Genomic DNA, 11,721 nt, shown 5'->3' with positions numbered 1-11,721 from the left:
GAGCCCGCAGTAGAAGAAGAGTGCGAAGAAAGGATACCCGACAGAAACTTTTTCAGATGCGGCGGCGGAGATCACCCTCGTGCGCGGGTGCGCCCGAGTCTCCGTCGACCAGAAGAGGTAGAATTCCCTCCGCAGCGCCTTCGCATCGAGCTCGGGGTCGAAGAGGGCCCGCTCCTTGCGCAGTGCGGCGAGCCGCTGCGCCTCGACGGACTTCACGCCCTTCCCCTTGTCGGCCTTCGGGGCCATGGCGGGGGAGATGGAGGAGACCGACGGCGTTGGTGGAGACGGCGGCGACGAACGGCGGAGCGTTGCTCTTTTCTGGCTCGGGAGGCAGGAGAGAGCAATGTGGTTTTCGAAGCACAAGCAGCAAAGGGTGAGGGGAACAGAATGCCCCTGTTTCCTCCGCTTATAAAGCGGGAGGGGGTGGACGTTTTGCACTTGCTGGCGAAAAGATTCCCCATGATCTTGCCCACGATTTCTCCCATAAACGCCGCGTTTGACGCGTGCCATTCGTGGGGGACGTGGTGGGTCCAGGGTAAGTAACGGTGTGATTCAGGCCGCGCGCGCCCGTGCACTGTTTTGGGCGTGGCCCAACAGCGCTCGACACTGTGTATGGCCCAGGCCCGGGGGCTCCTGTCGGTGTACTAGAGTAGGGGTACCCTAGTATCCCGAACTCGTGCACGGGCAGTCGCAGCACCCCGCGGCAAGGCTTGCCAGATGATCGCCAAGACTCTTCGCGGCTCTTGGAGCCATTCAAGAACAAAGTGTTCTCAGTCAAAGAGATAAAACCCCGGCAAGAGGAGCTTGCCGGGAAGGCCACTCTAGGCACACAGAAGGCCCTGGCAAGAGGAGCTTGCCGGGAAGGCCACTTAAGGCGCGAAGGAAACAAGGCCCCGACAAGAGGAGCTTGCCGGGAAGGCTTGGTGAAGCGACAAGCTCCCAAGCACGACAAAAACCTTGCCGCGGCAAGGCGCTTGCCGCGGCAGGTAACCTCTCTTCCTCTCCGCTCCAGCTCATCCACCAACGTGTCGCCATGGGGCTTCCCCAGGCGCGCGTGTCAACGGGCTGTGCAGCCAGCGGGGAGCGGCGACAAGCGGCGCTGACAAGCTGTCGTCGTGGCAAACGGAGGCGCACTTGACGGTCCCTGTTGCACTTTTCAGGCGACAGGGACGGGCATTTATGGCTCTTGTCCCTTGCCGTCAGAGTTAGGTATAGACCACTATACACTGTACAAAGCGGTGTACCAACCTCTGTTTTTACTATCTCACCCCTGTCTACTTGCCACCTGTGGTGACCCCTTGTGCCTATAAAAGGAGGCCCAAGGGCAACGTAGAGGGGGTTCGGTTCGATCCGGGAGGTTCGGTTCGATCCGGGAGGTTCGGTTCGATCCGGGAGGTTCGGTTCGGATTTCGGTTCTGTTGGGCTCGGTTCAGCTCGTACGAGACCACAGACCCTCAGACTAGGTTTTGCAGCTCTCATTGCTCCCTAGCGAGATCACAATACAACCAGACAAGCAGCAGTAGGAGTATTATCTCTCCGGAGAGCTCCGAAGCTGGGTAAATCGCTCGTGTGATCGCCTCGATCTGCTCTTTGTGCATCCTCCGCCCCCTGCCGAACCGAAAAGGGGCTCCGGTCCCATAGGTGTCCGTGGTGGGACAGATTCCCCCCCTGACAACTATGGTGAAATCTTTGCTCCCGTTGCTGGCCTTGAATCCATTCACATGTTGATTGCTTATGCTTCTCATCATAACTTTAAGTTGCAACAAATGGATGTGAAGAGTGCTTTTCTTAATGGTCCTATTAATGAGTTGGTATATGTCAAGCAACCCCCCGGGTTCGAGGATCCCTATTTTCCCGATCATGTGTACCAACTCGATAAGGCACTCTATGGCCTTAAGCAAGCCCCACGTGCGTGGTATGACCACCTTACCGAGTTGTTGCAAGATCGCGGTTTTGAAATTGGGAAAATCGACCCCACTCTTTTTACTAAGAAGGTCAAAGGGGAGTTGTTTGTGTGCCAACTATATGTTGATGATATTATGTTTGGTTCCCCTAACAAAACTTTCAATGAGGAATTTGCCTCACTCATGACCTCCAAGTTGAAGATGTCCATGATGGGAGAGTTGAAGTTCTTTCTCGTTCGAGGTCAAGCAAAGAAGAGAAGGAACATTCATCAACCAAGCCAAATACACTCAAGACATGCTCAAGAGATTCAAGCTAAGTGATGTCACTCCGGCTTCCACTCCAATGCCTGTCAAATGCCAACTTGACATAGATCCCAATGGTAAAGCGCTGGATCAAAAGGTATATCGCTTCATGATTGGCTCCTTGCTTTACCTTTGTGCATCTAGACCGGATATCATGAGATGAGTGTGGGAATTTGTGCACGATTTCAAGCCGCACCTAAGGAAAGCCACTTTGTGGCGGTCAAGCGAATCTTTAGATATTTGGCTCATACCCCAAACTTTGGCTTATGGTATCCAAGAGGATGTAACTTCAACCTTGTGGGCTATTCGGACTCCGATTGGGCGGGAGACAAAGTGTATAGGAAGTCCACTTCCGGAGGGTGCCAATTTCTTGGTTGCTCATTGGTAAGTTGGTCTTCCAAGAAGGAAAGTTGTGTGTCTCTCGTCCACCAAAGCAGAGTATGTGGCCGCCGGTAGTTGTTGTGCACAACTCCTATGGATGATGCAAACTTTGAAGGATTACGGTATCATTTGTGACAAAGTGCCTCTTTGGTTTGACAATGAAAGTGCCATCAAGATTTCTCTCAACCCGGTGCAACACTTCAAGACGAAGCATATTGAGATTCGGTATCACTTCATCCGGGATCACATTAGGCGAGGGGAGATCGAGCTCCACTACGTCAACACTCATGATAACCTTGCAGATATTTTCATGAAGCCCTGGGATGAAGCAAGATTTTGCGAGTTAAGGCATGAGCTAAATATCATTGATTCGAGTAATGTTGCTTGAACCCTTGCACACCCCACCATACTCAACTTGTTATCTTGTTTTGGTGTAGGCATGGACATAGGGGGAGTGTTGTTCTCTCAATGAACTCTCCCTCCCCCCATTATGCACAAATTGATCAAATCTTTCACATTCGCCATTGTTGATGGCACTTGTGCTTCAAAGACGAGTTTTGGTCATGGGCCCAAGGATAATTCTTCGCGGTGCCATACCAATTGAATCAAACATAGGTGGCTCCGGCCACTGCCCTCTCTTTGGAGAGGTTGCGTTGCGTTTTTAGTCCTTGTTGTCTCGTGGGTTAGCTCTTTGGTATGTCCGTTTGCTTGAAGGTTGCATTGCAAAGGCCCCCTTTTCTTCTCTGTTTTTGAAACGTGCATTTTCTTGGGTCTACGGTACTACCGTGGGTCACCATGGTACTACCGTAGGAGCTGCGCGCGGTACTACCGCACCCAGCACGGCAATAATTTTTTACTGCCGCCTGGGGGAGCGGTACTACCGCCCTCGGTACGGCACTTCCGCCCGGGCGGTACTACCGCGATGACGCATGGTACTACCGCGCAGTCGCGAGCACGTGTGGGTTAAGCACGGGCAGGGGGAGTTCCAACTCCCCCATACCGATTCAACTCATTTTCACCACGCCGTCTCTCTCTCTCCTGCCCAAGAACGGCGCCGGAGAACCTCGCCGGATCTCCGTCTCCGGCCGCTCTCCTCGGATTCCGTCCGGTGGGATCGTTCCACACCACTTCCTCTTGCCATGGAACAAGGTTTCTCCCCAAATCCCTCTCTCTTTGGTTCGTTCTTTCATTTCTAGGTTTTTGGGGAGATGCTTGTTGTTCTAGAGATTTTAGGCCAAATCTTTGCAAGAATAGGATGTAGGAGAGTAGTAATGTGTAGAGATGGTACTTGGTATGTTGCCCCGTGGTAGATTTGATCAACCGTAGTACCGCTCCGTTGTCACGGTTGTGCTCAGATCTGTTCGTGGTTCGGATCTGACCCCGTGCGGTACTACCGCACCACCCGTGCGGTACTACCGCTCGTACGGTACTACCGCTCCTCAGGAGCGGTACTACCGCGCGAGGCGCGACACTAAAATTTTACTTCCGCTTCAAGGCGCGGTACTACCGTGCCATCCTGGCTGGGTACTGCCGTGACTAGAAGCAGCACTAAAATATTAGTACCGCGCATCCATGCAGTACTACCGTTGTTGTCCAATCTCCCAAGTGGCAATTACCCAATGCTAGTTCTACTTGTTTCACCTGTTTTGTTGTGGTCTTTGCATTGATCCTTCTCATTTTTCTTACGTGTTCTTGTGTTGTGTGTCATAGGTGGTGGCTCCGGTTCCAATGTCTGCCGTTCCAATCCCAGCCGTGACACGGGCTCCAAGCGTGTGCGCAACCAAGGTGAAGCTCCAGAGGGCTCCAATGCCCCGCAACGCAGAACCAAGACCACCGCCACCAAGAACATGGAGCCCTCCATGGGCATGGATGAGATACCTCTTGCTGAGTTCGTCACTCGGAGGAAGATCAACCCCTATGTGAATCCCCGTGCTAACTTCAGAGGGAATGATCTATTCTGGACCAAGCAGCAGAACCTTATCTATCTGGATGTGATCAAGGCCAAGCAGAACACCTACGTGGACGTGCACTGGATTGACATGAATCATACGAGGCAGGACAAGCACCGTGACTACTTTGGAGAGGCTTTGGGTCTCGTGGAGCAGTTTGGCATTGAGGACATGATCTCTTTCCATCTGGATGATGACCTTGAGATCATAGCCCAGTTCTTCGCTTCGGTCCACTTCCATACTGACGAGGAACGGTCCATGACCTGGATGACCAATGGACAATAGCTGACTGCTAAGTGGAAGGAATTCATGGCTTTACTTCATGTGCCTGATGAGGGGCTCAACACGCCCGTTGGCGTTCGCCCTCATGCCAACCCCGAGTCCGCTAGCATGAACAAGCTCCAGCAGTACTGTGTTGAGAAGAAGCTTCCCAATGACAAGAAGACATGGGTGCTGAACTCCTTCCTTGACATCATGCACCGGATCTTACACAACTCCAAGGACAAGGTGCATGCCTATCTTGTGGATATGATGCTCATTTGTGAGGAGGCACGTCGCGCTCAGACTCAACCACTTGATGTATCACACATCATGTGGTGCGAGCTCCGGTTTGCGGTGTTCAACCGCAAGGTACCCATCTATGGACCTTACTTGTTTCTTTTGATCACAAAGACTTGGGAGAAGCTCTATCCCGATGAGGAGTTTGCTGCTCCTAACTGGATCCGTCACGACCCCATCAAGCTCCGCATCAAGCCTCAGTGGGCGAACACCACTACTCGTGCTGAGGGAGAGGCTGCTCGAATGGACGTGGACGAGGCTGAGATTGAGGAAGAGGAGGCGGATGAGGACAGCTCTGCCGGCTACTCGCCTTCGTCTTCTGAGCCTTCTTGGGCTAAGAAGCTGAAGAACAAGATGAAGGCTATGTTCTGCATGCAGGCCAAGGGCCAGTACAGGACCTGTTGGGGATATACCCCGCGGTATGACCCGGCCGGAGTTATAACCCGGCTGGGACTTGGTAAACCGGCAGATGGTAAATCGACAGATGTTAAGTCAGATGATAACCCGACAAATGTTAAGTCAGATGATAACCCGGCAGATGTTAAGTCAGATGATAACCCGACAGATGTTAAGTCAGATGATAACCCCGCAGATGTTAAGTCAGATGATAACCCGGCAGATGTTAAGTCAGATGATAACCCGGCAGATGTTAAGTCAGATCATAACCCGGAAGATGTTAAGTCGGATCATAACCCGACAGATGTTAAGTCAGATCATAACCCAGCAGATAGAGTCGCCTGGGGTTAATAAGCCCGAGACATTAAGAAGTCCAAGATGTTAAGAAGCCCATGAAGAGAAGTCAGAATAGTTTAAGTCTTAGTCCAAGATGGACTCTACATGTAACCCGCCCCTTCAACTTATATAAGGAGGGGCAGGGCACCCCAAGAGGGGGGAAGAAATAATCTTAAGGCTAGACATAACTAGGAGAGCCGGTTTACGGCGACTCCCTCGTGATGATAATGAGACCTAGCCACAAACAGCATGTAGGGTTGTTACCGGGTGATGTTTCCCGGGGCCCGAAGCTGTCTAAACCCTTGTCTTGTGTTGTGTTTCTCGATTCCGCTCAACCCCTCTCAAGCTACCACATAGATGCGTGGCCTCACGACTAAGTCCTCACACTAGGACATCTGCCGTGACAATTCCACGACAGTTGGTGCCCACCATGGGGCTTGCGCACAGTGGTGATGAGTTCTTGGAGGGATCTTTTCTCAGGGATCGAGAAGTTCGCAATGTGCCGGATAAAAAGGAGTCGGTGCAGAAGATCACCACATCGACGAACAGTCAAAACGACATATACAAGGTTCTAGATCAAGAGAAGATTAGGGTCACATGTTCAGCCTCTGCGACACGCGCTGTGGTAACCCGCCAGAGTTTTCTTTTTTAAATAAGCGCCAGGGATCCGTGAGAAGCAGGTTGCAACGAGACGGACCCGAAATTTTTCGTTGCGTCCGCTCCTTGCGACCCTCCGAGTTACGGTTGCTTTTCCACATCTGCTCCCAGCCCTAATGAAATCCGCTACACGCTGATACATTTAAGATCTGAAAACAGAATCATTCCAGCGCAAGGAGGAAACGTCGTGACCTATTGTGTGCGAATACTCGGATCAGATCTGTCAAGTTTGAGAACGAAGCGGAATCTGCCAAAGTAGGTCACGACCCCTACAACAATATGGATTCGCTGCCTCGAGATGAGCACACCCGTTGACCTGCGAAACATCGTCGCAGTTCCCCAGTGGTGCAGCCACCAAGTCGCGGCCGGATCACTGCTGAGCGGCCTCGCCTTCGCCTTGTTGCCCTGGCCGGATCACTGCTTCTTCGCCCGCGCGTCAAGGCCGCCATGGCCACAAACCCGGCCCGCTCTTTCTTGCGAGACGGCGCTGGCTCGCGGCTGCCTTTTCGCTGGCCACAGCCGCGCTTCTGCCGCAGTTATCTCAAGCCGCCTTCGCCAAGCCGCTGGCGGGTCGCCCCCGGCCCCGCTCCCGCCTTAAAGCACCCTCACCTCTTCTTGCTCTGTGCGCTCGCGCTAAACCGACCACGACCGCGCCTCTCCAACTCGCCGCTGCCGCGGATGCATCTCGTCGACCCGCCGGATTGAACCGGCCTTGTCGTCACGAGCCGCCGCCGTCCTCAGGCTGCCCCTCGCTCAGCTTTGTGCCCGAGCCGCTGGTTGCTGTCGCCGCGTCTGCAGATGGCTGCTCCCGTTGCGAGCTCGCGCCGAGTCACCGCCTCCATCTCTACAGCCACGAGCTCCGCTGCTGCGGCACGTGCCGAGCCGTATCGCCTCAACGGCCGCTCCGAGTCACCACCTACTGCCGTCTTCGAATCGCCGCTTCCGCTGCGGTTTTTCCTTCTGAACCGCCGCCGCGAGCCTCTGCAGAGCCATCCACGCGGCGGACTAAGTTGCCCCTCGGCCGGCTCCAGTGAGCCCGGCTCGGCCTTGCCTTGAAACCACCACGCCCAGTGGTATCAAGCCACTGTTTCCATCGCCTGACTCGCCGACGCACCCCTAAATCGCCCAGCGGCCTCACCTCTGGCTCTGAAGCTGCGCCGAGCCGCCGCACCCCTGAATCAACTGAGGACTGCCTCAACGCACCTACGAGCCGCCGTCGGGCGCCGAGCTGCTATAGCCCTTGTTGCTAAACCACCATGTTGTCTTGTGCTTCTCCTGCTACTCCCGTATCGCGGCACGGCCTGAGCGCCTCCGTCCCTGCCACAAGGCCGCCCTGCCTCCGAGCCGTCTCATGCTTATCCTGCCGCGGCCACGCCCGCGTGTGTTTGAGCCGCCCGCTGTGGAACTCCTCCACCTCGAACCGCTGCCGACCACCACGAACCGCCGCCGAGCCATATCGCCAAAAGGAGTGGCAGTGTTAGCTGAAGATTGCCGGTGTTGCTGTGTTCTAGGTTTGGTACCCGTTGCTGAGGTCTAACCCGCCTGTCTCCGTGAAGCGTTAGTTCCACCGCAGCTGAGCGCCGACCCGGCTACCTACGCACCTGCAGGATGCTCCCTTGCTGCGAACTGGCCCTGTTTCCTCCCGTGCGCTTGTACTAATTGGAGAACAGAAACGAAAAGCAGCACTGGCAGTGATGATAACCCGATGGCCCGGTCGTTTTACCCTGTAGATTACGAGGGCTCGACAGTTTATAGTCCAACATATATGGACACGGGTGGTGGTGCAAACAATGGTACTGTGTCAGGCTACCACCCAAAATTGTCAGGGTTTATGCTCGACGAAAAGGGACGTTATACAGATGTTAAGTCAAAAAAAGGGACGTCATACAGGTGAGAAGCAAGTCACCGCTCCACCTCCAACGCAGATGAATCGCCACCCGCGCTTCAAGCCTCCTCTGTTCCTGAGTCGCCTGGCCTCTTCAAATCGGCCTCTTCAGGCCGCCGGATCACCCCCATCTCCGCTAAATCGCCGAGCGCCTCGAGCCTCCCTTGTTGCTTCTCGCGAGCGAGCTACAGCGTGCCAAGTCACCAGAGTCCAAGCGCACCGAGCTTGCCGCCGTGTCTCAACCTCGCATTGCCCCAAGGCCGCGGTGGTGCTGGGGGTAAGTCGCCGCCGCAGCCCTGCCTTGCTGTTCCGCTTCACCAGCGCGGCCTCGTCTCAGGCCTCAACCGCCGAGCCGCCAGCGCCAGGCCGGGCCCGCAACTGCCTCCAAGTCGCCGCCATGGGCTCGCCGTGAACAGATAACCAGCAGCAACACATACTCCACTGTTGACCTGCCTGGTGGTTCGCACGTCTGCGGCCCCATCTCTGAACCGTCGTCCACCCCCGACGGCCGTGCCGCGCAGCATGGCCTTGCTTGCCTAAACCGCCACTGCCATGGTGTACTTTGTCTCAGAGTTAAGCCGTTCCAGACACGACTCTAGGTCACCGTCACCTTTTTTGGTGTGAGTCGCCCTACTGCTGCCTTTTCTACAGCTGTGAGTCGCCGTGTGTTGACCCGCTTTTGCTGGGATCCGGCGCTGCTGAGCCGCCTCCTCTCGACCTCGGGTTGAGCAGCCGCCGCGGCCCCGAGTCGCCATCACCGCCTCAAGCTGCCTCTAAGGCGCCGAACTGCCTCGGCCTGGGCGTTTCCTTGATCCGCCGTCTCTGGCCGGAGCCGCTGCGGGCAGACCCGACTGCCTTCAATTTGACCCGTGTTGGATCCCTGTACGCCGAACCGCTGAGGCCTCGCTGACAATTGTGGTAGCACCTCTTCATCCGCCTTGAGCCGCCGGTGCCTCTCCAACCCGACGCCTGTCGAACAGCCACGCCGGTCCCGCTTCTAAACCGCCCGGTCACCCACGCTACAGCTCTTTTCCCGTGCACTTGCACTGATTGGAATAAAGAAGAAAAGTCAAAGTGGTCAAAGTACTCAAAAAAAAGAGAGAGAAGGGGGCCTTATAGAGCCCATAAGAGGAAAACGGGCAGTGGTTGATCATCAGAGTTCTCTGTTTGCACCGGATGGGCCGTACATCACCAGGTCATGTACGGATGCTACATGCGGATCATCCATCGTCTGAATACATCAGGTGATATTCGTTTCATCTATGTTAGTAGCATATATTAAATTCTTTAAGGACAACTACTGTGGCTCGTGATGCATTATATGTGGATAGTTTGTTCAGTGCAAGAGTGATGGTGTTGACATGGATATATAACTCGTGCCACGATTATCATGCACTAGCATCTGACCGTGTCATAATACTCGGTGAATATCTGTGCAAGCCGTCACCTCTGCGGTCCAGTCTACATCAACATGACGCGGCTGACTCGCCCGTCTGCGTGGCTTACCGCGACTATGACTGACTCACCTGTCCGCACCTGTCCGTGGATTTGTCACGGCAGATGTCCTAGTGTGAGGACTTAGTCGTTAGGCCAACACATCTATGTGGTAGCTTGAGAGGGGTTGAGCGGAATCGAGAGATGCAACACAAGACAGGGATTTAGACAGCTTCGGGCCTCGGGAAACATCATCCGGTAACAACCCTACATGCTGTTTGAGGATAGGTCTTATTATCATCACGAGTGAGTCGCCGTAAACCGACTCTCCTAGTTATGTCTAGCCCTAAGATTCTTTTCTCCTCCCCTCTTGGGGTGCCCTGCCCCTCCTTATATATGTTGAAGGGGCGGGTTACATGTAGAGTCCAACTCAGATTAAGACTTAAACTATTCTGACTTCTCTTCATGGGCTTCTTAACGTCTTGGGCTTCATAACGTCTCGGGCTTCATAACGTCTCGGGCTTATTAACCCCAAGCGACTCTGTCTGCCGGGTTATGACTGTCAACCGGGTTATGACTGTCTGCCGGGTTATGACTGTCTGCCGGTTTATGATGGTCTGCCGGGTTATGATTGCCTGCCGGGTTATGACTTCCTGCCGGTTTATGATTGTCTGCCGGGTTATGATTGTCTGCCGGGTTATGACTTAACACCTGTCGGGTTATCATCTGACTTAACATCTGTCTTAACTGTCTGCCTTAACCATCTGTCTTAACTCTCTGCCGGTTTACTAAGTCCCAGTCGGGTTATAACTCCGGCCGGGTCATACCGCGGTGTATATCCCCGACATTAGCCCCCAGTTTAATTTGGATTTATCCATGTCAAACTCATCCTGATCATCCTTAAGTCCTTGTCATTTCCTTCTTCTAGAAAATCCGGGTCAATAAGCCAGCTTCAGAATCAATTTGCTGACGTTGGTTTGTCACAGAAAAATATTATGAAGAATAATTCATTTGACTCAGCTCCCAATGCTTAACAAAAATATTGGTGATTGAAATACTCATCTGATCTTCAGCCGGTTTAAGGATGTAGAACTTGCCGGTTTATCATTGCCAAAATTGCCGGGTTATAAATATTGATGGCACCGGGTCATAATTGTAGTTAACATCAAGCTTGAAAATATACCTCTCATATGCCTATCACTTGTAGCACCCAAGTCTTAAGAAGGTAGTGTAGCAACAACTTAAGACTTGCTTCAATATAAATGTCACAACCTTGAAAACATCCGATTCTTTCATCTCAGTCACGAGTCATAAACTGAGTATTCCACATATGTAGCCCCCAAGTGCCGGGTTGTCATGCTTGCAGCAACCTAGGACTTGAAATTGCCTTATGCTCATAAAAACTTCAACCAGTGTAGTCCCCTAGGGCCGGGTCATTATGCAATAGTGAGCAGGGACTTTATAGATATGATCATGTAGACTTTGAATAGCAACGTGTAGCCCCCAAGGGCCGGCTCAGTAAGATAATATTGAGCTGGGACTTTATATATACTTCATTGAGAGTAACATCATATGATGTAACCCCCATCATGGGGCTTGAACCCACGACCACAAGGTTAAGAGCTTTGTGCTTTACCAACTGAGCAGCGTATCCTTCAATATAATGAATTAAGACTTGTGTACCTTGAATTGTTGACAGGAGCAATTGGTAGCCCCCAAGGGCCGGCTCATTATGATGTGATGAGTCAGGTTTTCAATAATGCCAGTAAAAATGACTTTGCATTATCCCCCAAGTGTCATGGTGCATGCTTGCAGCGACATGAGACTTGCATATTTGATGTAATCTCAACTTGAATAATGTAGCCCCCAAGTGCCGGGTCGTAAGCCTGCAGCGACTCGGGACTATTCCTTCCATTGT

Source organism: Triticum aestivum, chromosome 5B (assembly GCF_018294505.1).
Source record: "Triticum aestivum cultivar Chinese Spring chromosome 5B, IWGSC CS RefSeq v2.1, whole genome shotgun sequence".
NCBI classification, from domain to species: Eukaryota; Viridiplantae; Streptophyta; class Magnoliopsida; order Poales; family Poaceae; genus Triticum; species Triticum aestivum.
This window is presented reverse-complemented; position numbering follows the sequence as displayed.